Here is a 24,055-nt window from a genome sequence, read left to right as displayed (position 1 = left end):
CTTAAACAATCTGCTAAAAGTCTCATCTGGGTCCATTTAAGAGGCTTCAATTATGAATGGTACAAACAAGGTGACAAAGATGGAACAAAATAGGCATTTTGACTTGAACCAAAGACAAACGAGGCAGATGTTATGATTTTAATATGGTTCAGATGTTGTGTGTGTGTGTGTGTGTGTGTGTGTGTGTGAGTGTGTGTGTGTGTGTAATTTGTTCCCCTCATGAGTAACTGAGGAATGTGCAGGTATGTAGAACGACTAATTAATAAATAAACAGATGGATGGATTAATACCTCTGTTAATGGTGATAATAATGTTAAAAGTCATTTTAATGTATCAAATGGGGGAAAAATGGGACCTCGTTATTATTTGATCACCAGCTGATTTTCAACCGGTTTCCCGAAACCAGTAAGACGCAGAAGAAGTGACATCATGTCCAGATGTTTCCAGCAGCCACACTGGAGCTCTGAGAGCAGGAGGCCAGACATTCGTACGGAGGGATTTTATCCGCCTGCAAGGACAGAAAAAAAAGACCAGAATGCATTGCGTGCTGTGCATGTAAGTGACAGGAGCCACGCAGCTTAGCCTGAGACCGCTGAGGGGGGGCGTGGCCTCTTTTTTCCTAAAAGTCTCCTCTCCTCGACTCACCTCCTTTCTTCTCTTCACATGTCTCCTTTCCATTTACTCCTTTCTCCTCATCTTCTCTCCTCACCTCCTCTCCTCTCCTATTCGCTCCTCTCCTTATTTCCTGTTTTCCCAGATGTTTCTCAGGCCCAGTAGAAACATCCTCCTCTTCCTCTCCCTCTGTGTTTTGCCCCGTCACAGATTGGCTTCATTAGTTAACATGAAAACACACACACGCACACACACACACACACACATGCACACACACACACTGGGGCATAGAAAGGGATAGAGTCTATTACATAAGAGTCTCTATTATATAATTTGATGCATATTTGATGCTAAGTGGTGCAGTTGCAATGCAGAAAGATGTGTGTAGTTGTGTATGTGTGTGTGTGTGCAGATGAGGAAAGCCAGATTTGTGTAGTTTGGCCCCTCCTTGCCCTCGCTGTGCTGTTGCATCACAGGGGAAGCTAAAGGTGAAGGCGCAGACGGATCTAGAACAGCTTTTGTGTGTGTGTGTGTGTGTGTGTGTGTTCATAGAAGCATAGAAGAAGCCTCCAGTTGGGTTTATCTCCCAGCATGCACTGGTGCACAGCTGCCGGCCTCCCGCGGCCTCGAGCTGCGGCCGTTCTGGGCGGTTTCTCCTCGTGGGGAATGTGTGGAACCAAAAGCCTGGACGAGGCCCCCGACGGCTCATTCAGGGTTCTGAGCTCTGGGTCCCCAAAACCGAGACGATGACTCGGCGTTATTTGTTCTTCAAAGGAGACGGAGCTCGTATCGTCACAAACGGGAGCGACTGAAATAAAAAACTAATTATGATAGTTAGTTTAAAAAATAAAATTACTTACTGTTTTGGCGCCAACCAAACAAACAAAAATGTTTTTGTATGATAAATAAATTGAAATAATCCTAAATAATCGTTGCGTAACAGTTAAACTCTTCCCCGTGTTGTTGGTATCGATTAGCTCGCTCCATCCGACGTGTAACAGACACACACGGCGCGCTGCCGTCCATCAGCTGGCAGATCAATCAGAGCCTAACGAGATAAACGAGCCCACTGATTATCTAACCAACCGCTGGCTGACTGACACACACACACACACACACACACACACACACACGCGCGCACACAAGCGGCCTGGCAGCCTCTCCACTTGAGAGCTCAGTGCATCCAGCTGGAGCTTAAAACACATCTGAAACAGATGATATTAATAGTATTACTTCATGATTATTGTCATACTTATGCTGTCACACTAGGTTAATTGTTAATTGCTCAGGATAATTGTCATTATTATTAAATGCTTTGTTATTACTAACCACACTGTATGAGGTGAAATCACACCGTAAAAAGCAGAGTACCACAATAAAACCCATTGGGTCGCTTCTCCTCGGGCGGCTGTGATTGACAGCTCCGTCCTCAGACTTTGTGTGTTTTGTGTGTACTTGCACGGTGCGCCGGTGTAACCCCAAACCCTCCGTGGGGACTGCCCCCGAGTAACTTTAGACTGGTAGGGGGGCGAGCCTGAGAGGGACAAGCGGTCCTCGAGGGACGAACAGTCCCCGAGGCAGAGAGAAACCAGACGAGTGGTCGCCACCGTTAAACGCCTCCGACACACGCCGTCCCCACGTAGACCTTCCTCCCTCCTGTCCGTGAGGACCATGTCAGCCTGTGTGTGTGTGTGTGTGTGTGTGTGCACATTGTACCGACCCCCCGGGGGCGACAGGTGGTGCGAGCAACATGAAGCCCCGCAGAGTGACAAGGCCGAGGTCGTGACAGGGTGAGAAGCGAGGGGGACTCCCGAGCGTTACACGTGAGATGTTGTTCCTGGAGCATCAATCTGCTGCCATGACAACCAGCGCCCCCCACCCCCCCCCCCCCTCACTGGGGGCCCCGCATGCGAGGTCCAGGGGAGGTTCACTCGATAAGGTGTCATTCCAAAGCCACCTGCCGCCCCCCCAGAAGAGAAGAACTTTCAGTGATATTTTATCTGGTTTTATTCATTCAACGTTGATTTGATTAAAAGAAGAATATACGGAAGGAAGTGAGAAGCTGCTCCGATACGCCGCAATCAGCGACGTAACACACGGACACACGCAGTAACACAACCTTTAAACAGACACAACATACACTGAAGCACAGGTTCTGACTGTTGGAGCCTCCTCCATCCGCACGCAGATCAAAGCCCAGGAAATAAATCCCAAAGACAGAAGAACAACAAAGAAAAGGCCAAGAAGTCAAGTGTTGACAACGTGACAGATGGAGAGGGAGGGAGGGAGGGAGGGAGGGAGGGAGAGACAAATAGAAGAGATAGTTTTCACTGCTGGAATTAGGGACAGCTGGCCTGTGTGTGTGTGCGTGTGTGCGTGTGTGTGTGCGTTGGAATAGTTTGGTTGCATAACACTCAACCGGGTCCCCCTGTGGCTCAGAGGCTAATGTGGTCTCTCTTTCTCCCCCCCCGCCCCCTCCCCTTTCTCTCCCTCAATTAATTCCGTCGAAGCTTTATCGACAAGACACTTTGATAACCAGTGCATTAAAAAAAAAATAAAACATAGTGACGCACCCTGGAGAGATGATTGGAAGACGATCTATATATTTTTTATGGATTCACAGTCCATGTTGTGATGCTCATCAGAAATCGGCCACATGCACCGTGAATGTTCTAATATCCGTTTATCTGTATATTTGTTCGCAAAGTCGATGATGTTTAAAGGAGGCGGAGCCTCCGAGGCCCTGCTGTGTGGAGGGCCACGCCGGGTTTCCCATAATGCTTTGCTGCTGGGAGAGTCTGCTGTGGAAAGAACAGCCCTCGCAGCATCTCCGCTCCTCTTCCGAAGCCACTAGTTGTCTACAGCATTGTGTGCGTGTGTGTGTATTACAGCTATCTGTGTGCGGCCGTGCATTTGAATTGTTGGTCTGCTCGTGTGTGTGTGTGTGTGTGCGTGTGTGTGTGTATGTGTGTATATGTGGCCACTTGCATGCAGCCATTCTCAGTGTGGATTAACGTGTGCGAGTGCTTGTGTACCAATGAAATGCTGCCTCACACGCAGGAAGACTTGTCAGATTTGTCAATTGAGGGGTTTGGATGAAGGAGGACGGAGGACGGGGAGGAGGACACAAGACAGATGGAGAAGTGGAGAGAAAGAAGGGAGAGAAATAGGGGAGAGAAATAAGGGAGAGAAATAAGGGAGTGCTCAGGAGTTGGAAGACATTTCCAGGATGACAAATCGACTTCATAAAATACACAAAAAAGGTCCCGAAAGCGAAAGCAGAGACAAAGGGATCCAGAAATAAAACGCCTTTTGGGAGACAGAGAGCAAAGTGGCCGAGTAGACGGAGCCGCCTGAGGCGCCGCCGCCATTTTTAATCATCAAATATTAACGCAGCAAAGATGGAATACAGGAAATTAATATTTCCCATTAACAAAGAAGGAGAGCGAGTAAAGGCTTGTAAGACAAACAGCCTCCGTCCAGCCGCTCCACCTCCTCCGTCTCCTCCATCTTACCCGAACACACCACAGCTCCTCCTGCTCCTCCTCCTCCGTCTTACCCCGAACACACCACAGCTCCTCCTGCTCCACCTCCTCCGTCTTACCCTGAACACACCACAGCTCCTCCTGCTCCACCTCCTCCGTCTTACCCTGAACACACCACAGCTCCTCCTGCTCCACCTCCTCCGTCTTACCCTGAACACACCACAGCTCCTCCTGCTCCTCCTCCTCCGTCTTACCCCGAACACACCACAGCTCCTCCTGCTCCACCTCCTCCGTCTCCTCCATCTTACCCCGAACACATCCCTGCTCCACCTCCATCTTACCCCAAACACACCACAGCTCCTCCTGCTCCTCCTCCTCCGTCTTACCCCGAACACACCACAGCTCCTCCTGCTCCACCTCCTCCGTCTTACCCCGAACACACCACAGCTCCTCCTGCTCCTCCTCCTACGTCTTACCCCGAACACACCACAGCTCCTCCTGCTCCTCCTGCTCCTCCTCCTCCGTCTTACCCCGAACACACCACAGCTCCTCCTGCTCCACCTCCTCCATCTTACCCCGAACACACCACAGCTCCTCCTGCTCCACCTCCTCCGTCTCCTCCATCTTACCCCGAACACATCCCTGCTCCTCCTGCTCCACCTCCTCCGCCTCCTCCATCTTACCCGAACACACCACAGCTCATTCCAAAATGAGTTATTATGTTTTTCCAAAGCGTGTTGACGCTGAGTCTTCTGGGAGCTGTAGTTGTTGAACCGGAGCACCACTCACGGGGCCTGGGCGGGGGAGCGGGAGGGAGAGGGGGGAGGGGGGGGGGGCGGGGAGTGAGGGGGGGGGGGCAGTTGACGTCTCCCCCCCCTCCCTCCCTCCAACTGAAACAAGGCGGATTATATCTTTTCACACTGAGAGCATCCAGATACGATCAAGTATTTATGTAAGACCCTCGATTCAACATAGTTTCATAACCCGCCGCTCTGCATGTGCGTGTGTGTGCGTGCGTGTGTGTGTGTGTTTTAGTGTGTGTGCGCATGTTTGCAAGCTCAAAGTCAACTAAGAAGTGCTGAACTATAAGCGTCCTGGTGTGAGGACGTGTGCGTCCATCTGTTCATTGATGTCCAGTGGACAGAATTGCAGGTGATGTTGTGAAATGAAACACTGGAATGCACGTGTACATAATTCATAACTGTGTGGGTCTATACATAATACATAGTATATACAATGTTAAAGCAGGCGAAGTGCTGAGCTTTGCAAATATACCGCATGGCAGGACACACAAACACACACACACACACACACACACACACACACACACACTGTGACTACATATCCCCCCTGACCACTGCATCCATGAATCTGACATTCATATGAAACAATGTTTAGTATTCTCAGTGCACAACAGGTCCCTGTGTAACACACACACACACGCACACACACATGACAGGGCTAACATACACAGTACAGATTAGAGTACACATGTACAATACACACGCGGCGCTGTGTGTTACCTCTACACACGTGAAGTGCTTTAACTTTAAAAAGTTAGTGGACAAGTTGCTTGTAGTCATGACGACTGATGTCTCCTCCTTCCAGAGTCCTTGTCCCACCACATCGTCAACACACCAAACCGCAGCCCGTTGTTTTTTCATTAAGTAGAAATGTTTTGTACCTTCAAGTTATTTGGCAATTAGTAAAAAGTACACAAAGATACATGCAACAGTACAAACATGTGCGTTTCATATGCAGGTTGTGCATACACAGTGTGTTTACATACAGTGGAAGTGTGTGTGTGTGCGCGTGTGTGTTTGTTTGTGAGCACGTCCTTGAAAAAGAGCCATACATGTTGGCCTGGCGCCGTCCCCCCCGCCGCGGCCCCTCCATCTATTTCTGGCCCTGCGTCACGCCTGGGCTTCACTCCTGTGGCAAGAAGAGTGTTTCTCTAGGGCTCCCACTCTGCTACACACACACACACACACACACACACACACGCGCGGCTGTCTGGGGAATGAGCACGCTCAGATGTAAACACACAAGTGATGGACGGACTGGAGAACGGATGGATGGACGGATGGATGCTGACCAGATGGACATAATGGGAGTTCAAACTGGGAGTGCATGTGTGTGTGTCTGCGTGTGCAAGCACATGTGTGTGTGCCACTGAAAGCAAAAGGAAGGGAGAGAGAGAGAGAGAGAGAGAGAGAGGGAGAGAGAGAGAGAGAGAGAGAGAGGTGTTTCTGTTACCGTGGCGATGGAAGGAGTGTGTGAACACAGAGGAATGCTTTCGGTGGAAGAGAGGGAGAGCCGGCCAGGTTGGTTTACTGTCTGTCTGACTCTCTGACTGTCTGTCTCTCTGTCCTGTCTCTCTGTTCTGTCTTTCTACTTTTCTCTCCTGTTTATGGAGTCTTTCTTTTATTTTTACTATATGTGACTTTTGTTTTTTACTCTGTTACGGGGTTCTTCTTGTGTGCGCGTTTGTGTGCGTCTGTCTATGTGTGTGTGTGTGTGTGTGTGTGTGCGTGCGTGCGTTTGTGTTTGATACGTCCAAGCAGGGGGGATGTCCTCGTCTACCGTTGTCGTAGCGACGCAGCAGCTGTGAATGACAACGTGTTGAGTCGTGTGTGTGACAAGATGTGACATCAGGTCCTCCTGCCTGTCTGTCCTTCTGTCCACCTGTGTGCCTGTCTGTCCTTCTGTCTACCTGTCTGTCTGTCTCTCCTTCTGTCTACCTGTCCGTCTGTCTGTCTGTCTATCTTTTAAAACCTTCATCACCCTCTGTTCTCTCCCAGGGCTCTGATGCTAATGGACACACACACACACACTGTCTCACACAGTGGTGTCAGTTCCGTCCATTAACCAAGGGTTGCCACCTACACACACACACACACACACACACACACACACACACACACACAAACACACGCACACAAACAAACGCACACACACTCACTCGTAGCCTTGAGAACGGAGGATTGTGAGAAAATTGGATGAACTGTGTGTGTGTTTGTGTGTGTGTTTGTGTTTCATGTCTCCCTCTCAGCTGGGACCTTCTTTGTATTACGTGCTACACACAGCAGTACATACACACACACACACCCACACACACAGGGGGAAGACGTGTGATATCAGCGACCTTGAGAGCGAGTCCTCGTCATCTTCTCGGCCTTCTGTTTATTTTATTGGACCTTTCTACTTCTTCTGTTTCCTCGTATCCTTTCTTCCTCTCCTCTTCCTTTCATCTTGTCCCCTCATCTAATCTCTGCCTGTCCCTGTGACCTTTGGGGGTGTTTTTATTTAAAATGTTGCTTGATTACTTGATTTTTTAAATTTAATTTAATTGATTTATATTTCATGCCATCAAAACATGTTTATAGTTTAATACAACTACATATTTAATAGTTTACCAAGAGACAGCGAAAGAGATGAACGTCTGATAAAAAACTAGCAGACCAGCAGAAGGACAACGAAGGTACACACACAGGTACAAAGGTACACAGCAACATGACATGAGGGACAGATAGAGACAGGGACAGTAAAACAGACAGACAGGCAGACAGAGACAGACAGATAGACGCTCCTGTCCTCCGGGGAGACGCGTAGGAAGTCCATGCTGCTCGGCCAAGTGTGTTAAACCAATTTTCCATTCACAAATTCTCAGACAGTGAAGTGTGCTTCTTCTGCCCTGGTATGTGCACGTGTGTGTTTGCTGTGCACGTGTGTGTGTGTGCATGAGGCGGAGTAGGTCTGTGTGTGTGTCAAACACGTCCCGATAACACTGGTGTTTGTTTTTGTTGTTTTAGGGGGCGGGACCTCGAAGGTGAGGACTTTGCTCCCCTGGAGAAGCGCTAGATTAGCAGCTAACGGCTAATCCCAAACCCATCCACTGACTCATGGCGCTAACCGCCCCCCCCCGTACACTCTGCGGTTTTATTTTAGCAGCGTGTATTTGCGTGCGGTATGAAAATGATCCTGCAGAGACATTCGATCCCTCACAGGAAACACTTTTATTTTTTCTGAATGCCATGTTCTTGATGCTCGTCTGGCAGCAGTTTCTCAGCAAAATGTCTCTCATGCTGCTGCAGGAGGAAGCACGTTTAAATACCGGAGACGTGGTGATTGGTTGATAATATCATGATATGTATGTGGATAGATGGATAGTTAGTTCGGTGGGTAGGTATATAGATGGATGGATGGAAGGATGGATAGATAGATGGATGGATAGATAGATGGATGGATGGATGGATGGATGGATGAATGGATAGATGGATGGATGGATGGATAGATACTCATGAACAGATCTTGGTATTCCTTCATCTATTTGGGTCTGACCTATATTTTTGTGTCGTAGCTCAACCTCAAAACTTGTGTTACCAAACACAAGCTGGCATCGTCTTAGTATCACACACACACACACACACACACACACACACTCAGGACAGGTGGCTGCATCACCTTGGCGTCCAGTGTTACGACTCCACATTCATCTCTCTCTCTGCAGGTATAAGACCCTCAAACCTTCTGTGCTGCAAACACTGCCAGGACCCCACACACACACACACACACACACACATACACAGCAGGTAGTGGCAGTATATCATAGCCTCTGGTTGGACTGGCGAGGAGAGCTTCACGATGGGAGGGTGTAGGGGGGGGGGGGGGGGGCAGATGGTTAGGAGGTGGATGCAGGAACGGAGGGATGTGATGGGATGAGGGGGGGATGTGATGTGTAGAAGGGGCGATGGCGCTTCAGGAGGGTGGGGGAGTGATGAAGGGGGGTGTAGGAGGAGTCATAGTGGCATGAAAGGTCAAAATAACTCACTTAAAACTCGTCTCCAGGTTTGAATAACGTTGCAGTATTCCACCAGCTCGGTGGGATGATGCTGAGGGAATAAAGGAGCGATAGAACAGATTTTCCTCCTCCTGCTGTTCAGATCCTTCCCTGCCTGTCCTCTCCATGCCCCGTCATCCAGCTTCCCTTAATACACCGTCCTCCTCCAACACTCCCCCCCCACAGGTTTCTCTCCGCCAACTTTTCTCTGCCTGGTGTAAAATGTAGTGTTTTTGAGTGTGTGTGTGTGTGAGTGAGTATGTGTGGGTGAGTGTGTGTGTGTGTGTGTGTGGGTGAGTGTGTGTGTGTGTGTGTGTGTGGGTGTGTGTGTGTGTGTGTGTGGGTGAGGTTGGAATGTGGAGGCTCGTAAGTCACCTCTGATTTTTCCACTCCCGCTGGGTCACATCCCATTATCAGTTTTATACGAAAGTAGGAAATTCCTCTGTGGTCTGTGTGTGTGTGTGTGTGTGTGTGTGTGTGCATGTGTGTGTAAGTGCGTGTGTGTCTTGGGGGCCGGGGTGGTGAGGAGGGGGGGGTTCTGGTTCCATAACGAGTTGAGCATTTTCCTTCCCTTTTCCCTCTCTGCAGTGCAGCACATCTTGACATACATGACACACGCATGTTGAAGGTTCCCTGCTCCTATTAGGGATTCATCTGTAGCTTGTTTCATGCTGTGTTGGTTGACGGCTGGTTGGCGGCTGGTTGACGGTTGGTTTGGTCTTGGCGTCTTCGTATTTGTTGGTGAGGTCATTTTCTTTGTCCTCTTTAGGAAAAGTGTGCAGTTAATAAGCGTCACGCGTTCTCAGGAGCAGAGAACATGCTCAAATAATACAAAACAAAATGATTGTATTTGTAGTTCACTAAAAGAACCCTCTCACTAACAATAATAACCTGCTTGAAATGCATGCCATCCTTTACGCACACGCTCGCTGTAGCGTACTATTGTTGTTCTGCAGCGAATGTCTGATGTTTAGAGACGCAGGAAACAAACCACAGCCGTCTGTGGTCGCAGGAGACGCGTCCACAGGAGGACAGAAGAGGGGAAAACAAAAGACAGAAAAGGGAAGAGATGAGAATAGAATCCAGAACGACGCTTCACTTCAGTCGGGGATGTTCAACTCGTCTCTGTCCGTCCTCTGTCCTCAGGCTCAAGACTCAGAACATCTGGATCTACAGGTTGTTGTTTTTTATTTCCATTGATTTCAGTTGTTGTCTGCGAGCCTTTATCGGCTAACAGACTCCAACATTCTGCTCCTGGATCAGAACTCAGATCCAGACCGGGTCCGGTGGGTCCTGCTGGCGGCCTCCCAGCTGCAGACGTCTCCTCCAGATGTTGTGCACTTGTGACCTTGTTGCATATCGGCCCGTCTCTCCCTCTGCTAAACTGACATTGTTGTCTTTCCACACTTCATTTAAGAGTCGATGTAGATGTGATCCTGTATATGTAATCCTGTAGATGTGATCCATGTAGATGTGATCCATGTAGATGTAATCCTGTAGATGTGATCCATGTAGATGTGATCCATGTAGATGTGATCCTGTAGATGTGATCCATGTAGATGTGATCCTGTAGTGTGATCCTGTAGATGTGATCCTGTAGATGTGATCCATGTAGATGTGAGCATGTAGTGTGATACTGTAGATGTGATCCATGTAGATGTGATCCTGTAGTGTGATCCTGTAGATGTGATCCATGTAGATGTGATCCTGTAGTGTGATCCTGTAGATGTGATACTGTAGATGTGATCCATGTAGATGTGATCCTGTAGTGTGATCCTGTAGATGTGATCCATGTAGATGTGATCCTGTAGTGTGATCCTGTAGATGTGATCCATGTAGGTGTGATCCTGTAGTGTGATCCTGTAGATGTGATCCTGTAGATGTGATCCAGTTTGTGGGAAAGCAATAGTTAATTTCCCTTTAGAGCCTGTGGCGTCACATGACTTACATCATAGGTCTGTTCACCTTCACACTAATGAGCTCTGATTAAATGCATGAAATCTCGTCCTTCCATCCAATCATCACGTTTGTGCTCACCTGATAGTGATGCTTGGTTGAACCAACATGACACACTTACAGTCACCTTCATATGTGTGTATAAGGGGATTATGGGTAAAAGTGTAGAATAAAAGAGATCATGTTGTTAAGATATAAAAGAGAAGAATGAACACAGAGAAAAGCTCCATTCAGACGGATGGAAACACTGGACTCGCCGACTGTATGTGTGTGTGTGTGTGTGCGCGTGTTTGTGTGCGTGTGTGAGTGTGTGTGTGACAGACATGAAACAGAAAAACAGTGTCACAGTTTTCCCTGCCTTCCTCCTGGCAGACTGCAGCGAGAGGACGACTCGGAAAAATCTGATCTCAAAACAGCCGTCCCTGTGTGTGTGTGTGTGTGTGTTTGTGTGTGTGCGTGCGTGTGTGTGTGTGTGCGTGCGTGTGTGTGTGTGCGTGTGTCCACTTCTGTCATTGTGCGTTCTGTTGTTTTCCATCCATTACATTGACGGCATGTTTGTGTGTCTTTTATCCTTTTCCGTCTGTGTGTGTAGTTGTGTGTGTGGTTGTGTGATTGTGTTTCCGTTTTTGCCACAAATCAGATCAACTGAAGGAACTTTTCCTGCTTCTCTCTGTTTCTCCCCCTTTTTCTCCCCTGCTTAACCTTCCTCCCTTTTCCACACTTTTTACTTACTCACGCTTGTTTTTTCTCTCTTAGTCCCCCCCCCCTCTCCCACTCTCCCCCTCTCCCCCTCATCTTTTTGGTGTGTCTGTGTGTGATAGTAAAAAGGGAGGGAGGGGGTTTTCTGCTTCACAACCTCGGTGACCACTTCCTCGTCCACATCCTGTTTATTTCCTGTTTGCGATAGAGACCGGACTCCCTCAGAAATAAACACAAAAAAGAACCCACACGACAACACAAGAAACTCCTAATTACATCTTCAAACACACGCACACACACACACACACACACACACACACACACACACACACACACACACACACAATAGAACCACTAGAATATTCTCAAATACAAAGGAAAACAAAAATAAAAAAGGTTATGATCATTCGTTGGTGAGAAAAACGGTATATCCGGAATCAGGAACATTTATTGCCAACATGTGTCAGACATACGAGGAATTTGACGTGGTGCAAAACATCGGACAGTAATGAGACAAATGACACACTGATCTGAGGTGTGAGTGACAGTTTATCTTCTTGTTCCAGGATGTCCACGTGAGGACGCTCTCTGAGGGGATCCCCGCCGGCAACAGGTGAGCTCACACCCGACACAAGGGCTCCTCAGGGGGCCTTTGGGGGCCCAGAAGGTTAGCTCTGATTGTAGTCTGATTGTACTCTGGTTGTACTCTTGATTGTACTCTGGTTGTATTCTGGTTGTACTCTGATTGTACTCTGGTTGTAGTCTGGTTGTAGTCTGATTGTACTCTAGTTGTACTCTGATTGTACTCTGGTTGTATTCTGGTTGTGGTCTGATTGTACTCTGGTTGTAGTCTGGTTGTACTCTGGTTGTATTCTGGTTATACTCTGATTGTACTCTGGTTATAGTCTGGTTGTACTCTGGTTGTAGTCTGGTTGTAATCTGGTTCTACTCTGGTTGTAGTCTAGTTGTACTGGTTCTGATGGTATTTGGGAGATTTTATGGAATTCCCCCTGATGGTTTCTGTGCTGCTTGCTGAGCGGTCCAGTTAGAATAGGACCGAGCAGCAGAGGACACAATGTCAATGTGACCACCACCAGAATGTAACTAGAAGTCGGCCGCAGACCAAACACACACACACACATTCCGGCAGGCTTAATTACCATAAGTCGAAGTGGCCGGCATGATTTTGGTTTCACACAGACACGGTGGCTGGTGGACCAAAAGCATGTTGCAAAGCCACGGAAGTATATGTTACCCTATCACACACACACACACACACACACACACACACACACACACACACACACACACACACACACACACACACACACACACACACTTTAATACATGTATCACTCCTGCACTACAGAGGCAGAACGAGGTACTACTGGTATCACGAAAGGAAGAATGACACAAAATATTTCAATGTGAAAGATGTGTTCTTCAGGAAAAGTCAGATTGAGGCTTCGATGATGGCCATCTCACACACACACACACACACACACGGACACACACACACACACGGACACACATTCAGGCTCCTCAGCAGCCTGCTGTGTGCCAAGGTTATGAAATAGTTTGCGTTTGCGCGCCTTTCAACACAATTCTTTGTGCTTCCATTCAAGCCGGGACACGACTCAGGGAGAGTTAAAAATAGACCCTCGCTGACCTCTTCCTCACTGTTCCTCACTCTTCCCCTCTCTCTATCTCTCTCACCCCCCTTCCTTTCTCTCTTTCAATCCGATATTGTTGCAGCTGTCTTGCTCCACTTGGGTGATGCTCGTGCTCTCACCCAGGCAAAGAGGGGTCGGGGGGTCGAGGACTTCTACACTCACTTGCTCCACACAATACATCCTCACAATTCACCAAACAGGCAGAACAAACATAATCTCAAAGCATAATCCAGGGGTGTAAACGGGCTTTATTGACAGCGAGGATACGGTTGCCCCTGACTACCTCTGGAGGACTTTTGGATGCCTCGACGTGCGCCGAGCGGGCAGGTGGCAGACAGCTGGAAGAAAACCATCTGGAAAATACTGGAAAATATGAAACTCTTAATAACAGCGGTTGTTGTGGGCGAAGGAAGAGGCGAGCGAAGCCGAGACGGCCCCACAAAGTTCCGTATAAACGCTATTTGGCTGAGCGTCGGTTGCAGCGCTTCTTAAACTGCTCTTTCTAACGTTTCGTAATGACGCAGAGGAGCCGGTCTGACTCGTTTCTGCTCTTTAATGAAACTATTTCCCCACAAGTCGAATCAGCAGCACCCTTCAAACGTTTTGCTGAGCGCGCAGGAAGCCCGGAGTGAATTATGAACGAGGGTCGGCCTCGTTCGTACACGATTAACCTCTGTCGAGAGGACACGGCGGCGCGCTGGAGCGCACGTCTGGACCCGGCCGACGGCCAATCAGACGTTCCGTACCCGGCCGACTTCCTGGCCCTGAGGCGAGGACCCAGAGGTCCGGCTGGTTGGTGGCGCGTTGTGATGAACTGCTGCTGCTCTTTTCTTCCGTTATTCCATTTCGTACGTCAGCGACCACGTGGCGCCGGAGCGGAACAGACTCGAACACGTCTTAGCTGTGGTTTCTTTGTCTGGTTTCTCTTTGTGTTTGTAGAAAGGAATGAATAAACAAACAAACGTTTCGACGTCTCCTGACGTTGATTTTGAGAATCTTTCATGAACATGAATATGTTCATCTCTCTGCCACGTTCTGAATGTACTTACTAATACTTTTAAACTGTAGCTGTTGTTGTTGTGTTTGCTCCAATGCCAATACGTTGTTCAATCAATTTCATTTAGCCAGAAGCCACGAGTGCATTATTTACGAGGGTCAGCGGTACTCGATTGACCTCAATAACTCACTGCGGTAAAAGGGAAACCGTGTAAGAGGTCTGACTGGTTAAAGGCAGCGCCGACACCATCGGTGACCCAACTGGCCAATCAGACGTCCGGCAACGGGCCGACTATCCGAGCGAGTTTCTTTTCTCGTTTCAGAGTTCTCCAGGAGGAGGCATCAGACATTTCAGGTCAGAACTTCCCCAGATCAAACGTATTTACGGCGATGAACCGCAGACACCCCAATAAATGAGCACTGATTCGCTGATTCATTACTTCAAAGAACCACCTGTTAAACCACGAGATCTCACGCAGATCATCGGGTAACCTCCTACTGCACACGGGCCGGTTCTCACTGCCTACCTGGAAGAGGAGCATCGGCACGGGACGCTCGCCAGGACGCTTTCTCACACACAATTTTAGTTGATGACATTGCTCACCAGCCCCCCATCACCTTATCCCAAATGTCGTGTAACGTCACTCCATAATAAATCCACAACAAAGGCGCCATGCATTCGCCCTTTTGTTGGGAGACCTTCTTGGCTTCATTGATGAAGAAGATGAACCGCTGACCCAGAATCAGGTGAACGGGTCCCACAAAGAGGTCCACCTGAATGTCAGCGTGGGTTCTGCATCACTGGTTAATAACAGTCGTAGATGTCGACCACCAGTGTCCCCTCAGCTACCTGTTCCCTCAGGTAACAAACCAATTCAAACATCCTTCATGGAACCACAGTCAATACAATCCTAAACAATCTGAAACCTATGTGCGTGTGTTTGTGTGTGTGTGTGTGTGTGTGTGTTCATGTATTTCCCATCAGTCCTGGTCATCCTTACCAAGCCCTTTCCCAGAATGCACCACTTGACTCACTTAAAGAAACAAACACGAGTCAGCAGCAGACAAAAGAAGCCGGTTGGTTGTTGACAGGTGAACGCTCAGTTCTCTGCTCGGTCACGCCTGTCCAGGTATTCAGTACCTGCGGAACTGGGCGGACCGGTTGATGATGTACAAACGCTATATGTTTACCGGAGAAACCACATCGGGGAAATCCTCTGTGCCGTTACCGTGCCGTTACCGTGACGACCGCTCCTCCGCTGACGTCACGTCCGATTTTACAAGAAACAATGGCGACGATACGACAGTGTTCATAGTTTGATGGTTATTGTACTAAAACGATGATCTAATTTCTGATATATATGTGTATAAGTATTTATTATAAAGATAGTCTAAAACCATGGAAATTATAATAATTTGTGATGTAAAATAAGCAAAGCTACAAAAAAAGAATACAAACAACATACAGTTCATTTTTATTCCAGGACGTTGATCAAAGCGTAAATGTTCGCTTTGGTTTCACTGCAGAGTTCACTCGTCTGCTTTTTCTTCATTGTGCAATCTTTTTACACAAAGTGTGTGTGTGTGTGTATTGCTTAATGGACCCACACACACACACACACACCCACGTTGGCGCTGTCCCCGGGGCATGACGATAGGTGTCTACATCGCCATGGAGACCGCCGTTCACGCTTCAGCTTCACTGAAAGCGGAGGAGCGAAAGGCACCATGCTGTGTGTCACCTAACCCCCCCCCTCCACAACACACACAGACACACACGCGCTGCACAAACACACGTTGACGAGCAGCACAAACCAACACCGCTCACGGGTCTGCAGCTTCTCCTGAAGGTGTTTCTTCTTTCCTGTGTTCCCGTTGTTTGATGACGCCGTGATGAAGAGATGATCACGTTGCCGCGTTGATCAGCACGAGACTTCTCTGAGCCAACCGAGAGAAAAAGGGTTAATTCCTCTGGAGTCATTCTTGTCTTCAGACTCTTATCACAACAGTCTGAGGACAGCGATTCTTCTCCAGCGGCCGTCTGCAGAGTTCTCCCTCGATACTCGTCCCAGACACAAAAACACGTTGAGGTAGAATACATTTATTATTTGAAATGTATTATTTATGAGGTGTATTGTACAAAATAAAATGCTTATATTTCTTTGTATTATTGATGATGTAAGATTGAGGTTGCATGTAAGGTATGCACGGGAAGATGGGGAGATGAGCTCGGCCGTGTTTTCTGCATCGTTTACAGACTTAAAGTCCTATCGAGGCGTAGAGCGAAACACCCAGAATGCCGCTGAGGCGACAGAGACGAGGCCAAGTGAATTATCTGTGAGGTTACATCAGCTGGAGGAGAGAGGAAGAGTGTGGTCAAGAGGTCATCATCAGACTCCAACACTCATCCCTCTGTGTGTGTCTGTGTGTCACAGCATGTGTTTCCCATCTGGTTCCACCCAGTCCCTCAGCACTGACTTCATACCGACCTATTTCCCTCATCCGTCTTTCTTTTATTCGTTTCTTTATGGCTTCTTTCTTTCTTTGGTCTCACTCTTCCAACTCCTCGTTTACTTCTTCCTTCCTTCCTACCTTCCTTTGCTTTCATCAGTGTAATACTTTGACCTCTGATGTCGTCGCCACAAACATCTCGCCCCCCCGTCTCTCTCATGTCACTCGCTGAAGATAACCATTCATGTGTAATAAGGAGAAAATCCATGAGATCATTTCATCTGTTTCGTCCCTCGAGATTCCTTGAATCCCGGAGTCAATTTACATCTACAGCGATCCGCCTCCATCTTCCTTCCTCTTTCTTTCCTTGTTTTCTTGCTGTAGAGTTCTTGAGACTGGTGAGCAGGGTTGGAAACCAGATGAATGACCTCAGTCTGTTGGCAGCGACCATCCAGACCCGAAGAAAGCTCTGCTCCAAGTTATTGAGTTTTATAAAACTTCCCGATGAGAAAATGCACCAACCAGCGTTGCATCAAGGAAAATGTTAGTTAAATAGTTCTGGCAGTCGTGTTGTTTGGATTTTACTCCCTGAGATCTGCAGGAAGCGTCCCAAAAGAAACAAAAAACAAGCCCAGTGGTGAGATGAGTCAGACGGATTAGAACAAACATCGTTTTTATTTGTCAGAAAGGTCCTAGGAGACTAATGTGTGTGTGTGTGTGTGTTTGTGTGTGTATGACCCCATTGATCACTATGTGATCACATTGGATCAATATTGTGGACTCGCTTTGATTAATGGAGATTAAAGACGCTCAGCATTTGTTTACTGGACTCGGTCCATGTGGCTCTAAAGGCTTCAACGGGTTTGTGATACTTCAGCTAGTACTCTTGCATGTACTACTCTGTGTACTGTGTGTAGAATGTGGTCCGCGTCGTTTCACTTTCACTTAAAACAACAACCGTCGCTGTTATCGTTTGTCAATACAGACCGATTGAATTAGCCAGTAAACAACTAAATACAAGCTGATAAAAACGCATGAAAAACGTTAGCGAGGGACGGTCGCCACGGCAACCGCACCAGCTTCCACTCCGCAGCCCGGACGGCGGATGAGGTTTGAAACTGAAATGTGTGGCACGCTGAGTCGCATCATCCGTTACTCTGTCAGTGAAAACACACGTAAACTGTCTGGAGTCACATGTTCTCGCGTCTACGTGTTCTCGCGTCTGCGTGTTCTCACGGCTACATGTTCACATGTTGCGCCTGCTGGAGGCTTTAACGTTCTTCTTTCTTAGTCTCCCTTTTACTCTTTTGTAAATATTGGCTTCTCATAATAGAAAACTATCGCTGGCCAACCAGCACACAAGATGCACCAGACTTCCTTGAAGGAATGAAGTTCACAGCTACAGAACATTAGCAGCCAGGGGACACCTCCGAGATGCAAACAGACACACGAGGATTTCTTTCTGTTTGCAGGAGGCGAAGGCCCTCCCACGCATGCTTTAGCACGTATTAGAAGCAAAGTATGACGCCCTTTTATTACGATACGATTGTCCCTGTGCAGAAGTTGTTCATACTCCCGACGTGCCTTGTTTGAATCGCCCGTTCTCAACGTCGTACTTATATATGTTACGTTAAACTGGAACTAGTTACGTCTACTTAGTCCTAATGTGTACTTACGTATGTTGGTAAGTTTATTTTGAAAAGACATTGTGTGCATGTTACAAGAGGTGACTGCACATTTCCTGTGCACACTGAAGTTTACTTTGAAATGAGTTTTGTTGGTGTTCATGCGTGAAGAAGCGTCTTCCTTCCTTTAGAGACACGGCGCCCCGCCGACGGGCGACGTCCGCTCCTCCGCAGCGAGGGAGGAGACGGGCGTGTTTTGACCCTTCGGGCTTTCCGTATCCTCGTAACTTGCGAAGTCGGAAGTGGGCGCGTACGAGGAGCACTTGAAGGCAGCATCGGTCTTCTCCTGCACTCCCTCACTGTCTGCTGTCTCCCTCAGCGCCGCCGTTCCATCTCTCAGCTTCCTGCCCTATAAATATTTGAGCAGCCCCATTAGGGAGTGAGGTCATCTCAACACGCGCTCACCGAGGTGACGTTAAGGCGTAGTAGGGCCTAATAGTCCTGTCGGATCGCTGGGCCCCGGAGCTAACGGGCTAATTAAGAGCGAAACAGGTTTAACGAGTTTAGACTGTTCATTAACGCAGAAAGCTGATTAATTAGCAGTCGAGGACGGAGGGTTCGTTAACCAGTGGCGTGATTAATTAAGACCACAGAAAGTGTAACTTTAAATGGGGAAAAAGGTGAGGATTGATTGCTAAAAAAAAGGGGAAGGAAGGAAGGAGCAGAAAGGAGGGAGCGAGTGTAAAGGAAAGGAGGAACAAAGATGGACACACACGGCCCACAAACACACAAAAACGAAAGAAAAATGAGAATCAGTGACCTCCAAAGCTGCTTTTCCTGCTTCTATTTAACGCAGCTGTGAAAGCTGCTTTCTAAGTTCTAGAATGAGAATTACATTCATCAAACATCAAGTAAGACTTTGTCTGTTACGTTTCCAGGAAAAAGTATTTTCTTTATTCATCTGTTCTTGTGGTATCACGGACAGATGTTTCCCATCACCGTCCAATGTCAGTTATTCTGATTTAAATCTGTAGCAAACTTACTTTGTACAAAGCGAAACCTTCATGTTTTCACTCAATAAAACCAAAGTGCTTTGGTTGCACTTTAAGTCTACGACTTGTTTAAAACGAGGAACAATGGGGAAACCAGGCGAGTGTAAACCAGGTGTGCACGAATCAAACGCACCTTTTTACTAAAGAAAAGTGGCCGTTGGGTCGCGTTGGTGGTGAGGAAAAGATGAAAGAGGAGAGGAGACAAGGGAGCATGTGAGGGGAGGAAGGTGAGAGCGGGGAGAGGAGTGACGGCTGTGGAGGAGGAGCAGGTGCACCAGACAGCGTCTTCATCTGTCGCCAAGTTCCCTCACTGTGTGTGTCGGTGTGTGTGTCGGTGTGTGTTGTGTACTAGACAAAGCTACTTGCTTAAGTTTAGGAAGTTGTGTAGCATCCATCAGAGTCTCCTGGGTAGAAGTCTGCTGTTTTCTGTGACCCACCGGTTGAGCTAAACGAGAACTTTATTCTGAAAGGAGATTAGGACAGGAAGCCTCTGACGGCATTTAAAGAGACAGGCGCCCTTTTCTTCTGTCTGGCTGATGTCAGGCAACATGTCAGCTCTTTAAACATGTACTTCCTTTACTTTATACATTTCTTTACATATTGCTGTCATGCTGCTGCAACCACAGGGTTTCTCTGTTGGTGCATTCCAAAGCCATCAATGTGACCACAAACAGACAGAAACCTCTGTTAAGGTCCGGTTATGGAAATGATGATAACCACGGTGATGAGCCGTGTTTACTGTGTAAACACACCGGGGCTCCATGTAACTGTGCTTGAACCGGTCTGCAGAACCTGCGACGAGCTGTGGGGAAACACATGTTTGTTTCCTGTTTCCTGAAGGCTGGCGTGCACACGACCTCTGCAGACGACCTCTCCCCACCCCCCCCCCCCCGTAACTTTCCTTTCATCTCGTTCACCCTCCGCCTGCTCTCTTCATTTCATTTATTGATTGAGAAACAATCAGTGCGATGTGGATGAGATAACCACTTACAACAATAATCAGAGCAGACCTCGTGGTGTTGACAGTAAACATCCATCTGGTTTCCACGGCGACGGGTTGTCAAAGGGGGGGTTAGCTGTCATGTACCGCTGGCGTGTTGTATCCTGTCAGAAACACACACACACGAACACAATGTTGTCACCCACGCGTGATGCGCTTGCTGGATGAGACTTGTTCTGCTGTCCTTGTGAGGACGGGTCCTCGCGGACACCAAACACGACACGGCGTCCAGAAATCATGAGCCAAGACCTTTGAATCAACCATTATGATACAGAAAGACAAACGTCTTGGTTGATTTGAGGTGTGGATTGTTTTTATGTGGAAGATTCAAGGCAGCGGCAGCAGCGGAGTAATGGATTCATAAGTGGACATTCTGAGGGTGAAGGACAAGAAGCGATGGTTTCTGTGAACAAACACTGCTTGTGAGGTTCACGAGCTTAAACCTCCACGGATTAAAATGATCTAATGATCAGTGATGCACAGCTCAGGTGTCTGCGTGCTTTTGACTTTATTCTACACGTCTGTTTAAAAGAACATTTGCAGCACTGAGAAAGGAAAAGAGATGCAAATCAGTTGCAAAAACTGCAGCAGGAAATGGAACAGGAAGCTTTTTTTACACATGCAGGTGTACAGTATGAGTTACAGTAACACACACAATAACACACACACACACACACACACAGGCAGCGACCTGACCGTGTTTTCTTGTGTATTTGTGGTAACATTTAGGAAGAAGAAGAAGAAGAATTCCAACACAAACGGAGTGGAAATAGCTGTTTGTTGTTGGTCTCGTTTTCTCAGTGAGCCATCTGCGCTGCTGAGAGTTCAGATTCTATAAGATGTCAGTCACACACACACACACACACACACACACACACACAGTCAGACCGCACACCTCCTACCTACCTGCTGCTCTGCGGATGTGAGAGGACAGAGATTAGCTGTGTGTGTGTGTGTGTGGGTGGACAGTCAGCACAGTGTGTGTGTGTGTGTGTGTGTGTGTGTGTTTGTTGGGGACTGTAGTCATTCAACCAGCCGCCCCCATCGTGTCAGGAATAAACACGCACACACTATTTGCTGCTCATAAATAAGCAACGCGTCGATGGCCGGTCTCTTAATCTTCTGCAAACATCCAGTCGGGGGAACGTTTGGATGCTGGGAGACGCCGCCGTCCCTCCCGGAAGGAGAGAGAAGCTTCCAGATCCGTTTCAGGTCGGCTCAGCGTGCACGAGGCTCAGGGAGCTTACTAGATAACTGGACACGCAGCGCTCACCTGGAGCGCAGTGAAAGCTTCTGAGTCTTACTTCTTCTGTAGGAACGCAAACATATGTTCCTATTGATGCCACTGCACAACACAACCAAACTAATATGAGCATCTCCTGTTATTACAAGGCAAAGTTTGGGGATAATTATCTGCCCTACATGGGAGGAGTTCTATTATCGGGTTGTTGCAGAGCTCCGCTGGCGAATTCCTGACGCAACGGCGTGAAAAAAAATCCCCTGAGGACGACGAGGCTGCTCGTCCTTCTCTTCTCCACGGAGGGAGAGGAGAACAAAAAGAAACGCGGGAGTGAAGAGCAGCAAAAGAGAAGGAGGGCACAAAGAGATGAGGAAACAAGGCCGCGAGAGGAGGGGAGGAAACGAGGAGGAGAGAGGAGGGAGAAGAAAAGAGGAGATGCAAGTGGGGGAAGAGGGACGCAGATGTGAGGAAACTGCTTACATAAGTGAGAGCATCATGCACACACACACACACACACACACACACACACACACACACACACACACACACACACACACACACACTCTCTCTGATACACCAGGAATAGTCATGAGCCCTGAACTCCACTGAAACCTTCTCTGGAGCCGCTGTGCGCTGGAGGCTCCCACTCGAGTGTTCATTCAGAGACTCTCCAAAGGCCCGCTGCATGAAACCGCTGCCACTGTGTGCACAAGGCCAACTCAAGAAGAAGAAGGAGGAGGAGGAGGAGGAGAAGGAGCAGGAGGAGCGGGAGGAGGACTGGCACAAGGGCCGCAGCTGAAGGCCTCAAGGCTGAAGATCCACCAAAGAAGAGGATGAGATCAGGAGTAATGAGGAGCTTGAGGAGGTGAATCACTGTGACACGCTGGCCATCGCAATGTGTGTGACATCACACAACTTACTTATAATATAAGTTATGTATATTCTAGTTACTTATGTAATAAAATATAAGTAGCTGGGTGAGGAGAACCTTTAAAGTCCTCAGCGTGTCCCTTCCTCTGTCCATCTTGACTCCTTGTGTATTTCTGCAAACTGTGGTGGAAAATGTAATGAAGCTACACACACACACACACACACACACACACACACACACACACACACACACAGGGCTAACTCAGTAATAGTTTCAAGGCTGGCCCAACAGCCCTGTGGAAAATATGACTGCCTTCCCTTCTCTTTTCCACTGGCAATTTACACCAACAGGACGCCTGTTTTCCCTTCCTCACCCCCCCATTCACCCCCTCCCCTCTTTCACCCCCCACACCCCCCCTGCTTTCCCCCTGTCTTTTTGCCTTCTCCCCGTTAAATGGAAACATGCTGGTCAAACAGCCAGTTGTGGAGGAAAGGAGGCGCTGTAGGTTGAGTGTATACGCTGTGTGTGTGTGTGTGTGTGTGTGTGTGCCAGGAGACACAACATGGAACATGGGATTCCTACCAGCCTGAATAGCTGCTGTGTCACGTCGTGTTTCTAACCACGTTGTGGATGCGTTACGTTTGCAAATAAATACGAAGCATTTTGTTGAAACAATGCAATTTAAATTCGAAGTCGCTGTGAAGTAAATTCATTTCCTCAGGTAAACGCAGCAACACCTTTACACGAGTGCTCTCGTGCTGATACGCTTCCTTCAGAGGTTTCACAATAAAAGCGTTGCAGGGAGGAGTGCAGGACAACGTGTCGACTCGCTAATGAACAGCAAACAGAAGGAACACAAAAATCATCAAAGGAATCTCTTAATAAAGTCCCCACTGATCTTTTTTCGGGGCCCTTCGTGAAGGCTGACACCACATGTACACACATGTGTTAACACACAGAGCAAAGGGTGCCCCCCCCCGCCCTCTGTGGACTGGATACACTTTATGATGTAGGAGACAGAGACCCTCGTCCTCTTATCGTCTCCATGCGAGACCCTGCAGGCTTTTCAGTTCACCCAAAAGTTTTTTTTCGAGACCAATTAAACCGCACTCGCGTCTTTTTAAAATCCATATCTGTTGGTTTAGATGAGTTGCCGCGGTGGTGGGAGTCAGCTTCTCCGCGAGAAGCCTCCCACGGATCCCCTACGGCGGCCCGCAGGGGGCACATTTGCATCTGTGGGTGAAAACGCGAAGCTGTGGGAGAGCGCAGCGCTCGCACCGCTGGATTTCACCTCACGAGAAGTATTATGGCGACTTGTGCACGTTCCCACGGGCCAATGCGAGCGCTTCCTGCCCAAAATCTGCAGCTCTTTTACGCTCATAAATATTCATGTTTTTCACAGTCTGTATGTTGAATTATTCACATGTTTACAGGATTTAATGAATAAAAGCGGACGGTGTCTTTTAAATGAGAAGAATGAAGCGTTTCTGATGAAATATTTGATTTGACGGAGCTTGTGGCTTTAATGGTTCCATTTTATTGACCTGGGTCCTGA

General features: G+C 48.0%; 1 protein-coding gene across 5 annotated transcripts in view; it reads left to right on the top strand.

The window, feature by feature from the left end:
- Nucleotides 1-24,055, top strand: part of hivep2a (HIVEP zinc finger 2a) — a 61,371-nt gene that overhangs the window by 13,384 nt on the left and 23,932 nt on the right. The window contains exons 1-2 of one of the 5 annotated variants that reach the window (XM_078093392.1): nucleotides 435-555; nucleotides 12,159-12,205. The exons of 1 other annotated variant lie outside the window; for it this stretch is intronic. The gene's annotated coding sequence lies outside the window, so the exon portion shown is untranslated. Of the gene's footprint in view, nucleotides 1-434; nucleotides 556-6,137; nucleotides 6,422-8,517; nucleotides 8,608-12,158; nucleotides 12,206-24,055 lie in introns of those variants that run through there. 3 more of the 5 variants (XM_040160973.2, XM_078093393.1, XM_040160974.2) reach the window with 3 other exon arrangements.

This window comes from Gasterosteus aculeatus, chromosome 18 (genome assembly GCF_964276395.1).
Source record: "Gasterosteus aculeatus chromosome 18, fGasAcu3.hap1.1, whole genome shotgun sequence".
Classification (NCBI taxonomy): Eukaryota; Metazoa; Chordata; class Actinopteri; order Perciformes; family Gasterosteidae; genus Gasterosteus; species Gasterosteus aculeatus.
Note: the sequence above shows the minus strand (reverse complement) of the source record. Positions and strands in the feature narration are given on the sequence as shown.